This window comes from Dromiciops gliroides, chromosome 1 (assembly GCF_019393635.1).
Source record: "Dromiciops gliroides isolate mDroGli1 chromosome 1, mDroGli1.pri, whole genome shotgun sequence".
Lineage (NCBI taxonomy): Eukaryota > Metazoa > Chordata > Mammalia > Microbiotheria > Microbiotheriidae > Dromiciops > Dromiciops gliroides.
The window spans coordinates 666961060-666975347 of record NC_057861.1 but is presented as its reverse complement, the minus strand read 5'-3'; the positions used below and the strand labels follow the sequence as shown (position 1 = coordinate 666975347).

The 14288-nt window shown below is 43.8% G+C and overlaps 1 non-coding gene across 1 annotated transcript; it reads right to left on the bottom strand.

Annotated features, from left to right (window-relative positions):
• Positions 1-4024: 4024 nt before the first annotated feature.
• Positions 4025-4157, bottom strand: LOC122737786. Its single transcript, XR_006354561.1, has one exon. It is a non-coding gene; the product is annotated as a small nucleolar RNA SNORA9 (small nucleolar RNA).
• Positions 4158-14288: the final 10131 nt, after the last annotated feature.

Below are 14288 nucleotides of genomic sequence, written 5' to 3'. Positions count from 1 at the left end.
ATGACCCTATTTGGGGTTTTCTTGACAAAGATACTAGAATGATTTGCCATTTCCTTCTCCAGCTTATTTAAAAAAAAAATTTTTTTTTTAATTTTATTTATTTATTTATTTTTTGCAGGGTAATGGGGGTTAAGTGACTTGCCCAGGGTCACACAGCTAGTAAGTGTCAAGTGTCTGAGGCCACATTTGAACTCAGGTACCCCTGAATCCAGGGCCGGTGCTTTATCCACTGCGCCACCTAGCCGCCCCCCAGCTTATTTTACAGATGAGAAAACTGAAGCAAACAGAGTTAATCGACTTGCTCAGGGTCACCCCGATTGTAAATGTCAGAGGCCAGATTTGATCTCAGGTCTTCCTGACTTTAGGTTCAGCACTATATCTACTGTGCCACCTGGCTGTCCTAGAACTCGAGTCTTAACAGTATTTTATAAGTGACAAAATTGAGGTCCCAAAAGTAGTATTAGCTAACTACATGGTTAATAAAGTTATTTTACAACCTTTAAAGCTCACAGACTCTGTCAAACTTCTTATCTGTCCATAGCATCTAGATAGTTTCAGACCCACAGTAAACGTTTGAGGAGCTGAAGTCAATATGGGGTAGTCCAGTCAACACTAGATTTGCATCCAGAGTTCCCGAGTTCAAATCCTGACTGTATCACCAGCTAGCTGTTGGGTAAGTCACTTCCTCTGCCCATCTTGTTTCCTTCATCTGTAAAATGAGTGAGGTCCACTAGTTGATGTGCAGAGAAGCCATAGAATAAATACAAAATCTTTTTTGATCTCCCTTAATGATGCCTTCCCTTTATTGATTGTTTTCAAGTTTAACTGTATATGTGTTGCTGTCTCATTAGACCATGAGTTCCTTGAGAGCAGAGACTGTCTTTTGCTTTTCTTTGAATCCTAGCACAATGCCTGGCACATCGTAGGCAATTAATTGCCTAATTGGCTAAGAGCACTGGCTTTGCAACCAGAGGATCTGGGTTCAAATTATACTTCTGTCACTTACTACCCATGTGGTCTTGGGTACATCTCTCTAGGTCACTGTTTTGTATGAAATGAGGTTGGATTATAACATCTCTAAAGTCCTTTTCAGCTTCCTTTAAATCAGCATCTTCTCATGCTAGTGGCCTCCTCCCTTACACCCTCTGCTGGCCACATTCAGAATTATTCCCTGGAGGCCCCCTACCAAACCCCGCCTACAGAAAGCCCCAAAAGCAACAGAGATGATGATGATGATAACTCACATTTAAGGTTTACAAAGAGCTTTCCTCACGAGATCAATGAGGGATAAGGTAATAAGGTCATAATCTCCATTTTAAAATTGAATAAACTGACACTCAGAAGTTAAGTGATTTGTGCAGGATAACACAAGATATAAAGCAAAGATAGAGGATCCCCCACTCCCCAAACCTACTTCCTCTTGGACAAAGCCCAACACCCAAAGAAGACCAAGAAAGAACTGAGAGGGAGGAATAGCTCCCAAGGTCCCCGAGTTACTAAAAATCCTGACCTTCAGCCTTAACAGTGAAACTTTACAACTGGGGGGGGGGTGGATTTTTGTTATTGTTTTTACCTCAGAGGAGAGATGATCAAAGGAAAAAATAATGCAAACCTATTAGGTGTCACCAGGCAGTTAAGTGGTGCAGTGGATAGAGCAAGACTCATCTTCATGAGTTCAAATCCAGCCTCACTCATTAGCTGTGTGATCCTGGGCAAATCAGCTTAACCTTGTTTGCCCCAGTTCCTCATCTGTAAAATGAGCTGGAGGAGGAAATGGCAAAACATTCCAGTATCTTTGCCAGGAAAACCCCAAATGGGGTCATGAGGAGTAGTAGGACATGACTGAAACAACTGAACAACAAAATTAGGTGTCAGAAGTTTTCAGGAGAGGAAGTAACAAAGCTTTCTCTCCTAGCTAGTTCTCAGCACACAGGCTTTTTGGGGACAGGGCTGGATATCAGAGACCTGAATGACGCACAATTATACAATCTGGAATTTAGATCATAGATTTAAACCCAGAAGTGTCCTCAGAGACTGGGTAGTCTGACTCACTTATTTTAGGAATAAAGAAACTAAGACCAGGGGCAGCTAGGTGGCGAAGTGGATAAAGCACTGGCCCTGAATTCAGGAGGACCTTAGTTCAAATCCAGCCTCAGACACTTGAGACTTACTAGCTGTGACCCTGGGCAAGTCACTTAACCCTCATTGTCCTGCCCCACCCCACCCCCCCAAAAAAGGAAAGAAACTTAAGACCTATAGAGTTTAATGATCAGAGATGCTAACTTCATTGGAGGGGCTCAGTAAGGATTAAGAAATTACAGAGAAGGAGATTTAGAATTAGTACCAAAGATCAAGAACTGAGAGGTGTTTTAGGAAGTGAAATGAACTATGGAGGCAGCCAGTTTCAAATCACATGATCTCTTGTAAAGGCCATTATTTCAGAGATTCAGGGAAAGGCACACTCCTCCCCACCCCCAAATCATTCTTACTGTAGGGCTTGGAAATTCTATTATAACTTTACCCTAAGGTTCCAACCCATCCAATTGAAAAACCCAGCTGTTATTTTTACTTCAGCGATTCAATTTGTCATATCTGGAGTGTGTCCTGAGTATCTGTGAGCAGCAAATAGCTTAATTTTATAAAAGTTATTTACATTTTGATTCCCAAAGCCCTTATGAAATAGTATTTTATAGATAAGTACCTGAGTAAACAATTTAGTCAGAGGACTTGGATTTGAATTCTGACAGTGCCACATGACCCTGGGTCTTTTTGGACGTTTGTCAAATGAGAAGGTGGAACTAGATTTGAGGCTCTTTCCAGCTGTGACTTCCAAAGGCAGAGTTGAAAACTGGTAGACAGGAGCCCAGGTCTTTCTGTAGATAACTTTCACTCCATTCTTGGGCCAGGGATGCACAACCTCAAATCCTAGCTTTGCTACCTACATTACTTGTGACCCAATTACCTGTGGGGCTATTCCTCATTTAAATGAGGAAGTTGGACTATGTGACCTCTAGAGTCATTTCCATCTGATTCTAAATCTTCCTATTATCCATCCCTTGATACCAATCACAGCACTTCCACTGTCAGCTCAGGGTTCCATCATCCCACAGGTAGACAACTGTGAGAAAGCCTGATTAGTCTTCCCGACAGCCACCCCTCTTCTCGATGTCATCTAGTATCTTGCTCCTAGAAGGCAGAGGCTTTCAGTTACCTTTGTAATCCCCACACCAGGACACAGTATAAATGTTTGTCTCACAACTGACAAATTGATATTCCTACAGCAGTTGTGGCTGACTACACCACTGCTTTGCTCAAAAAGCCTGTTCCCCATAGCTAACTCATTTGGTGTTCAAGGTCCTTCACATTATGCCAGATTCCCCCCCACACACCAATCCAAGCTGTACCCTGGACTGTTTAAAAGCTCATCTTACATGCTCCCTTCTCCAAGTGGCCTTTTCCTAATCAGTGTCTCCCTACCCTACCCTCCAGGGGGCAGAACTAATCAATGGGGACATATTGTAGAGAAAGTAAATTTCTGTTCTGGAGCAGTAAATATTGATTTCTATGTGCCTAGCAAATATAATTAAAGTTCAGGATACAACTTAACCAAATACATACAACAAGCACAGTAAATTCAGGGAGGTGGGGTAAGTTAACACTGAAATACTCAGAAGCTGGCTATCATATCTTGCCCATGTCCCTCCCACTTCCCCCCCCCAATGACCTATTGGCTCTGAGGATTCCACACCACAAATGTTAAGTGCAATAATCACTATCTTGACACATTCTAGTGAGAAATGAAAGTGAGAACAGTTATTATTGTAAAAATAAGATTTATTAAGCATCATTTAATAGTTCCGAAGTCCAAGGGAGTGACAACATCTTGATGGTTCCATATTCCTTCTGTTCCCTTCACAAAGCTGATGAAAAGCCCAAACCTAAAGAGTAGAGAAGTCAGTTTGACAGAAGCAGCTTTGGTTTCACACTAAGACACAAAAACATTTATCCCTCCAACTTTAGCCTATAATATCTGAGATTTCTATAACCTTACTCCGAAGTCAGCAGAGTGAGGCCTCAAACCATCTCCGAGTTGCTCTAGCAAGTCTTTAGGAATGTCTGGAGTCATACAGGACACCGACATGCTGGAAAGCTTGCATACAGAGGAAGCAGTGCATCTTTTGGGCACAACTATCCTGAGGCGGGGGAAATCTTTGAAACAGTGAGGTATAGGATGGATTAAATTTGTCACTCATTTTTATAGTATGAGAATACTTAAGCAGTCAAGGAAGGGCTAGGACTGGCAGCCAGATCTGCTGTACCTGGCAATGCTGGCACTGATCCAATTCCTTTCCCCTTCAAAAAAGACTAAGGGGCGTAAGGGGAATACTCAAAAGATGCACCGAATTTAAATATATGGACAAAGGAGGTCTTAGGAAGTCGAGGAGCAACTGAACAAGGTGATTTGGACGCAAGTCCACTAACAAATTGTTTACCTACCAATTTGAGGCCACCAAAGAAAGTGACAATTAATTGCTGGGAGCCAGTCAGTGATCAGCACCTGAAACTAAAGAAAGCAGAAATTTGAGACAGAAGTTGTAGCCCATTAGGAAGGGTAATTTATTTACCCCAATAACTTAAGGAGGTTAACACCAAAAGAAAAGTTAACACCAGAGCCCCAAGAACCAAAGCCTGATCCTGCCCCCAAGCCTACACTGGAATTCCCTAACATTCAAAGCTCATCTCGTTGCTCCAACACCATAATCAGAAACAGGAGAGGGTACAGTCTTAAATTGTTTCAAAAGTGTTACTGGGAATGCATAGGGTTACCACAGGCCCAGATAGGAGGGTTAGTTGCTATTAATAAAAACAAAATCTAAAAACCTAACACTGAGATATTTATTCAGTAACTAATGACTGCCGGTTTTCTTTCTATTTCTCTCTCTCTCTCCACACACACACACTTTTTTTTTTTTTTTTTTGGCAATGGGGGTTAAGTGACTTGCCCACGGTCATACAGCTAGTAAGTGTCAAGTGTCTGAGGTCGAATTTGAACTCAGGTACTAGCAGAAGAGAATGTTCTTAGGCCAGGCCAGCCCCACTTGAGGGAGGAGTCCACTCCACCACGTGGCAACCCGCCCTGAATCCAGGGCCGGTGCTTTAACCACTGCACCATCTAGCTGCCCCCCCCCAATATATATATACACTCTTAAATAATGTACTTACCTACTTGGTAGCCCCATGCATTAAGAGGCAGGTTTGGCCTATTCCTGTGAATTAAGAGAATTTGGTTAGTAAGAGAGGAAAATGGCATGGTAGAGAACAGCAGATTAAGAGTGAGAAGCCTAGGGTTCTTCTACTAGTTCCCTTCCCCTACTTTTCTTATTTCTCACCTTAAAAAAAAAAAAGCTTATTTAACTACTCTGGAGGTCTCGGCTGTTTCATATGTAATCTCACGTTAGAACTGGGATGTTAACCACCACATTCCAACCATTTGTTTTACATATATGGAGTTACTTCATAGTTTGGGTAGTAAGTTTACCTCTTAGTTACTTTTGTCTATTAAGGAATTTTAGTCTTAACACCTGAAACCTATAATTACAGGGTGGGGAGGGAGGTTAGTTCTGATGCATGTTCCCATATCTACCTCCCTTTCTGTTTCTTATATTTCTCTTTGTAATCTACTGTCCCACAGTTCCTATCGAGTCTTAGAAGTTCATGGGATTGGGGCGGCTAGGTGGCGCAGTGGATAGAGCACTGGCCCTGGATTCAGGAGGACCTGAGTTCAAATCCGGCCTCAGATACTTGACACTTACTAGCTGTGTGACCCTGGGCAAGTCACTTAACCCCCACTGCCCCGCCCCCCCAAAAAAAAAAGTTCATGGGATTTTAGATGTTAAAGGGTCCAGGGGCAGCTAGATGGCACAGTGGATAGAGCACCGGCCCTGGAGTCAGGAGTATCTGAGTTCAAATCTGGCCTCAGACACTTAACACTTACTAGCTGTGTGACCCTAGGCAAGTCACTTAACCCCAATTGCCTCACTAAAAAAAAAAAAAAAAAAGAATAAGTCAAAGGGTCCTTAAGAAATCTTGGAACTCCATCCAACACTCCTTTTACAGGTAAGAAAACGAGTCTTATAGTTATGTCTTGAGCACCCTTATATGACTTGTTCAAAGTCAATGAGGGAAAACATGCTGGGATTCGAACCCAGGTCCTCTGTCTCCAAGCCCAGGGCTTTTTCTGAAAGGGCTTTCCAGGCTGGGAGAACTGGGGAGAATCAAAGGTTCAAAGGGGGTACTTTGCACATTTCCCAAGTTCTGGGAAATTTTCATTGGCTGCCCCATGCTTTGAACTCTCTCCCTCCCCTATCTCGGCCCCCTGGGCTTCCCCCCCAAGTCTGCCAAAGTCCAGCTTTCACAAGAAACCCTTTCCAGCCCAGCGCCTGGGCCACAGCGGGGCCTACGGGGATGGGGAGGGGGAGTCTGTTAGGAAATGTGTCCTGGGTCGTCCCTCACCCATTCATCTTGCAGAAGATGGTCCCCCTCACATGGCGTGTCTCAGCTTCACCCACGAGGTCCCCTCCGTCCACGGGCTCTTCCGCTAGGGAGAGAAGAGGACGTTGGTCCAGGTGCCCGGCAGAGTGGAGGAGGTGGGGGTGAGCCCCCGGCCCCGGCTTCCGAGGCCCCAAGCCGGCGGCTGGCAGCCCGCAGCTGGGGCAGGGGGAGGTGTCAGGGGGTCCCGGTCACGTGCTCGGAGCCCGGCAAGCCAAGGTTTCCTCGCGGCCTCCCGCCCCGCTCCTACAAGGAGGGACACCCGCAAACCCCCCCGCGATGACGCCTCCAGGTCCTCACGGTTCTTACCTGTCCATTGTCCCCGGCTGAAGGGCTCCAAGCCCCAGGATGGACTCAGATAGAGTCAGGCCCGGATCCTTCAGACCGCGAAAAAGAAACAGCCGACACCACCGCCGCCGCCCCCATGGCAAAGAGAGGCCTGGCCCCGCCCCGGACGCCTTACATCACCCCCGAAGTCCCCGCCCCGGACGCCTTACATCACCCCCGAAGTCCCCGCCCCGGACGCCTTACATCACCCCGAAGTCCTCGCCCCCTCCTAGGTAGACCGGAAGAAGGTAGGCGGGTTGCCACGTGGTGGAGTGGACTCCACCCTCCAGTGGGCTGGCCTGGCCTAAACCCATTCTACCCTCTCACTTACAAGCACCTGATGGCCTGCATTGTGGGTTGGTGTTGTTTTTCAGAGACTGGCTTTGCTTTTATTTTTTTTTCTTTTCTTTTCCCTTCTTTTTTCTTTTCTTTTCCTCTTCTTTCTTTTCTTTTCTCACTTTCCTCCCTATTGAGAAATTTTAAGGAAACAAAATCCTTGTTACAAATATGCATAGTGAAGGAAAAAAAGATTCCGTTGGCCGTTGTCCAAATAAGTATTTGGAAACAGAGTTTTCTAGGGGGGTTGTAGTTTACAGGCAATTTTGCTGGGAAGAGTGCTTAGATGGAGAATCAGAGGACCCGAATTCTAATTCTGACTCTCGGTTTTAGCCAGTCTTTTCTTCCTTTTAGGGCTCAGTTCCTCTTCTTAAAATCCAAGGATGGTAGTAGATGAGCTTAAGTCCACTGGACCTTAAATCCATGAGGTTATAAACCTTTGATCAAGTATTAGATTATTCCTGGTAAATTCCCTCCTTCAAAGGGAGAATGCTTTTGAAAGATAGCAACAGGGGCAGCTAGGTGGCGCAGTGGATAGAGCACGCCCTGAATTCAGGAGAACCTGAGTTCAAATCCAGCCTCAGACACTTAACACTAGCTATGTGACTCTAGGCAAGTCACTTAACCCCAATTGCCTCACCAAAAAAAGAAAGAAAGATAGCAACAGGTGGAGTCTTGCACTGGTACACAAGAAATGTAAAAAAATCCAGAGGAAGGCCTTCACAGAGGATCTATAGGAAAACCTAGGAACCATCCTGTATTGCTTACTATCTCTTACCCTCTGATTCCAAAGTCTGTTGATTTCCCCTTTACAACATTCCTCCTATGTGTCCCCTCCTGCCTGCTCTAGTTTGGACCCTAATCACTTCACACCTGGGACTATTGTAATACCCAGCTGGTGGATCTGCCTGCCTCAAGCCTTTCCCCACACCAATCTAGCCGCTAAAAGTGCAGGGCTGGGGGCGGCTAGGTGGCGCAGTGGATAAAGCGCTGGCCCTGGATTCAGGAGTACCTGAGTTCAAATCCAGCCTCAGACACTTGACACTTACTAGCTGTGTGACCCTGGGCAAGTCACTTAATCCCAATTGCCTCACCAAAAAAACAAAACAAAACAAAACAAAACCCCACCAAACATATAGTGGGCACTTGTTCAGTTGTTTCAGTTGCATCTGACTCATCATGACCCCATTTGGGGTTTTCTTGGCAAAAATACTGGAGTGGTTTGCCATTTCCTTCTTCAGCTAATTTTACAGATGAGGAAACTGAGGCAAACAGGATTAAGTGACTTGCCCAGGGTCACACAGCTAGGAAATGTCTGAGGCTGGATTTGAACCCATAAAGATGAGTCTTCCTGATTCCAAGACAGTGCTCTATCCACTTTGACACCTGGCTGCCCCTACTAGGCACTTAATAAATGTTTATTGATTGAGTGATCAGATAAATAAGTGTAGGATGTATACAATATATAATGATGAGGGGAGCACTAATAAATGGGATATCAGAAAAGGCTATTTGAAGGAAGTGAATGTGAACTTGCTTAGTGAATGAAAAGTTAGATATTTTCTTGTCATATTAATATTTCATGCACTCAACCATGTCCATACACAGAGGAGGCCATCAGTGAATGTTTGTCAATCATAATTAAGCTGCCAAATTGATATTCCTAAAACCTCATTAAACCTCTGCTCAAAAACTTCAATGCTGCCCAGTAGACTCTAGAATAAAAATACATGCTCCTAAATTTGACATTTAAAGCCTATCAAAATCTGGCTCCAGCATATCTTTCTAGACTGATTACCCATTACTTCATTTCCTTACCAGCGGCTCCAAACGAAGTCATTGACACTCTGGCCTACATCCCACTTGGACTCCACCCTGAGAAGCACTCTGGGCTGTGACAAGTGACCTTTCCCCTTATCTCGCCTTGAACCAAGCCCCTACTTCACTGCCAGGCCACCAGCTCCAAACAATTCAGTTTCTACTTCTGCCTTCATCCCTAACCCATGGGAAACAAGCACTCCACCCTGAGACACTCCTCCCCCTTCTCAATCTCCTTTTATGTGCTGTCTACTCTCCTTATAAATAATCTTCTTGAGGGGAAGCATTGTTTCTTGCTTGTTTTTGTATCCCCAGTGTTCAGTAGTCAAGTCAAATGGTCAGGTTATCAAGCATTTATTAAGTCTTTACTAAGTGCCAAGCAATGTCAATAGAACAAAAGGCAAAAAAACAGAGTTAGAGGGCATGACCTGAATGAAGATCCAACAAAGGAGACTGAGGAGCAGACAGGTAGGAACAGAACTAGGAGAGAATAATGTCCCAAAGACCTAGAGAGAAGAGAGCATCAAAGAGAAGAAGGTGATGGACAGGGTCAAGGACTTCAGAGAAGTCAAGTATGGTGAGACTTGAGAAAAGGCCATAGGTGTTTAGAGGAGACAAGGGCATGTTGTAAGCAGTGGGGAAGCAGCCACTAGTCAGAGAGAGATTGAAATTATGTGAGAAAATAGGAAATGAGAGAGGTGGCCATCTGCTGGAGGAAATGGGTTGGAATAGTATCACTTGTGTATGTAGAGGGGTAGCCTTGGCAAGAAGTTCTGTCTCATCATGTCAGATGGGTTAAAGGAGGAGATACTGGTGGAAGGCATCTGGGTGATGTGAGATAAAGAGGAGGGGAAAAGAGGGAGCTCTTGGCTAATGGCCTCAGTTTTTTTTGAGGCAAGATTCTCAGCTGAGAGGGTAGAGGGAGGGGGAGCCATGGGAGATTTGAGGAGGGATGAAAAGGTTTGGAAGAGTCCTGTGGTGAGTAGAATAGTGAATGGGGGGTGAGGGTTATAAAAGGATTCCTTAGCAGCAGTTAGGAATCAGTTAAGGTTCTATAACATAAATTTGTAGTGAACCCATTCAGTATCGTTTTGTGATTTTCTCCAGCTTTGTTCAGCAGCATGTGTGGAGGAGCCAAGGCAGCAGATGGTGGTAATGATTCAAGGCCGAGGCTTGGCAGGACACAATCATTGATATGATAATTGAGCAAGGGACTCAAGAGAAGAAGACAGGGTCGCATAGAATGGGTTCATCAAGGGATCAAGATGGGAAAAGGAAAGTATGGCTGGGGCAGTGGTATGAGAAAGCATAGAAAGAGATGAAAAACTAATAGATTGTGATCAGATAAAGGAATTTCAGAGTTCTTGATCATGGGGATGGCACATTTGTAGTTGATGATAAGATTAAGGTTATCACCATCTCTGTATGTGGCTGAGGTGAGGTGGAGGAGTAGGTCACAGGAAATAAGTAAGTTGGAAAACTGAAAGGTTAGGGTATTTGAGGAGTCAATATGTACATTGAAGCTCCCTAATATAAGAACACCCTATGTGCCTAGGACTGTGCTTGGAGCTGGGGACGAAAAAGACAAAAAGGGAACCAAGTTTTGCACTTAAAGGCCTTTGATTTGATGGGGAGGGGACGGTATCTAGTACATATAAAAGCATTTGCAAAACATTGACAAAATATTAACAAGGCAATTTGGGGGGTAGGAGAGGTACTTGATAAATGTCAAGGGTAGGGGAAGAGAGGAAAATTTTGAGATTCAATATTTTCCTCTTTTGTTATATTTGTCACTCTGATAGGTATGAGGTGATACTTAGAGTTGTTTTAATTTGTGTTTCTCTGATCAATAGTGATTTGGAGCATTTTTTATATGACTATAGATAGTTTTGATTTCTTTGTCTGAAAACTGCCTGTTCATATCCTTTAACCTTTTATCAATTGGGGAATGACTTATACTTTTATAAATTATAAATTTGACTCAGTTCTCTATATATTTGAGGCCTTTATCAGAGATACTTGTTTCAAAAATTCTTTCTCAGTTTTCTGCTTCCCTTATAATTTTGGTTACATTAGTTTTATTTGTGCAAAAGCTTTTTAATTTTATATAATCAAAATTATCCATTTTACATTGCTCTCCATATCTTCTTTGGTCCTAAATTCTTCCTCTGTCCATAAATCTGACAGATAAACTATTCTATGCTCTCTTAATTTGCTTATATCACCCTTTATGTGTAAATCATGTACACATTTTGACCTCATCATAGTATATGGTGTGAGATGTTGGTCTATACATAGTTTCTACCATACTGTTTTCCAATTCAGAGGAATATTTTGAGCCAGGTACTGAACTCATTAAGGAAGGAAGGGGGAGTGTCTTGGAGCTCTGTAAAGAATAGCTACCATGATTTTAATCTGAGCCTTGAAGGCTAGAACCCAGGATCTTAAGTTTTACTATAGTGTTCTAATTCAATTTTACAAACATTTATTAAATGCCCAATATCTGTAAAACACTATTATAAAGGGTACAAAGATAAGAACTCTCTGTCTGGGGCAGCTAGGTGGCTCAGTAGATAAAGCACTGGCCCTGGATTCAAGAGGACCTGAGTTCAAATCTGGCCTCAGACACTTGATGCTTACTAGCTGTGTGACCCTGGGCAAGTCACTTAACCCTCATTGCCCTGCAAAACAAACAAACAAACAAAAACAAAAACAAAACCCCAAAACCAGAACTCTCTGTCCTCAAGGAACTTGTGATATGCTGACAGGCCAGAGGATAGAGAGCACTGGACCTGGAACCAGGATGAACTGAGTTCAGTTCTGGCCTTGATGTAGGAGGCAAAAAGAAGTTAATAGAAAAACCCAAGACCCAAGCTCTGATACAGATATTAGCTCTAAAAGGGAGTTAGATCCCAGTTTATGGATAACTTATGTTACGTTCTCTAGTGATCAACATCCATAACGGACCAGAACGGGTCAGGTCAAAATAACAATAAAGGAAAAAGACAACCTATAGAAATTCTAATGAAAAATGATTATATTTTGAAACTAGCGATGGGAATCAGAAAGAGACATGCGCAGAAAAGGCCAAATTTGTCCCCAGATTCACCTTATGACACGTAGACCCCCAAAACACACCTCCACTGAAAAAGGTACCTGCCTGGGAAGGGTGGCTTAGGACCCCCAGGAACTCCAAATTAGGATAAGCCCTCCCCTGTAACACCCCTAGGTGGAGAATATTATAATGAGCAGAACAGGCCCTCCCTTGTACCTCCCCAAGGTAGAGATTATTATCATGAGACTGATAATCAATTTATCTATACTATAATTATAACTGTCTTTCCTTTCCTTATTTGAGAGATACCTTTCCACTGTTCTGGTTCTCTCCCTGTGGTCACCCACAGTATTGCAATAAAACTTACGAAACTGAGTCACTGAGTCTTGTAATTCTTTTGGGACAACTCAATCATTTGGACCCCAAATTCTAGTCCACATCAGCCTCAGATACTAAAATACTGATGTGACCCTGGGTGAGACATTTAATCTGTCTGCCTAAATTTCCTCATCTGTAAAATGGAAATAGCATTTAGTTCCTCGTTGTGAGGATCAAATTTTATATATATATATATATATATATATATATATATATATATATATATATATTTGCAGGGAATTAAGGGTTAAGTGACTTGCCCAGGGTCACACAGCTAGTAAGCGTCAAGTGTCTGAGGTCAAATTTGAACTCAGGTCCTCCTGAATCCAGGACTGGTGCTTTATCTACTGTACCACCTAGCTGCCCCCAAATGAGATATTTTTATAAAGCACTTTGCAAACCTTAAAGGGCTGTATAAATGATTAGCCATTATTAATATGTAAAGGATGGGATATATGCATATATGTGTATATATACATACATACATGCATACATATATATACATATATATATACACACACACATACACGATAATTTGAGGAGGGAGAGAGCAGTAAAAAAGGTCGTGGGGACAGGGAACAGGGACATCAGGAAAAGCTTCTGGTAAAGAGTGTGCCCAGGGGTTGTCCGCCCGAGGTTTTTCTGAACTCAGTATTCTGCCGGCCTCCTAGGCGAGGCGCCCGCCAGCCATTTGGGCACGTTCTAAAATGCTCAATAGCCCGCCCTGCTTAGTTAGCCACATCCACCACCTTTTTATCCGCGTTACACTCCCTTCCTCGCGTCGACTTCCTTGTAGGGGAAAATGAAACACTGGGGTCCTGCAGCAATCCCCTACACCAGCCCCGCCTCCTCCTTCCCCTTCCCGGGCTAGACACTCTAATGCCCTCTCCCTCCCACGCCGTGCGGAGGACCAAAGGCCAGAGCAGGGAGGGCGAAGGAGGCGTCAGCAGTGAGAGGCTATCGAGTGGGCGTAGGGAGCAGAGGTTCTCTGAACAAAGACTTGGCCTCCGCCCTGGCCTGTGGTTTTCAGATCTTTATTCTCAGTCGGCCCATCTTCCTTTCCCAGTTCCCCCGCTCCACCCCTCCCCTCCGCCCCATCTTCCACCCTGCTCTTGGCTCTTGACAAAGCTCGCCCTCGGGCAGGGAGAAGATGGCCTTAACCCTCTCCCAAACTACCGGGAATAAATGAATTTAGAAACAGGCCATGTCTTCCAGATGACAATTATAGGACATTGATGAGGTTGGGTAAGTGGGAGAGCATCCAGAGGAGGGTAATGAAAATGGTGAAAGGCCTTGTGAACGTGCCAGCAAAGGAACTGATGAGGGTGTTTAGCCTGGACTTGGAGGCAAGGCCACTATTACTTGAAGGGCTGTCAGGTGAAAGAGGGACTTGATTGGCTCTTGGCCTCAGAGAGAAGAGGACCAAGGAATGGGATTTTCAAAGAGCTTACATTTAGGCTTGATGTCAGGAAAAAGTTCCTAATTAGAGGGAGAGGCATCGTGAAAGCAGCAAAGGGCTGCCTTAGTGGGGATCCCGAATCAGTACATCAAAAAGTGTTTCTTAAGATCTACATTACAGACATTGTGTTAAGTGTTGGAGATACAAAGAAAGGCAAAAATATTACCTGCCCTCAAGGAGGTCATATTCTTCTGGGGAGAGACAACATGTGAAAAACTAGTTACATATAAGAAATGGCTATTTAGTTAGCTAAATAGACCTCCAAGTAGAGGCTGGATGATCATTTGTGGGTCATTTTCAAGCACAGTTTGGACTGCTTAGCTTTTTTTTTGTGTGTGGGGCAATGGGGGTTAAGTGACTTGCCCA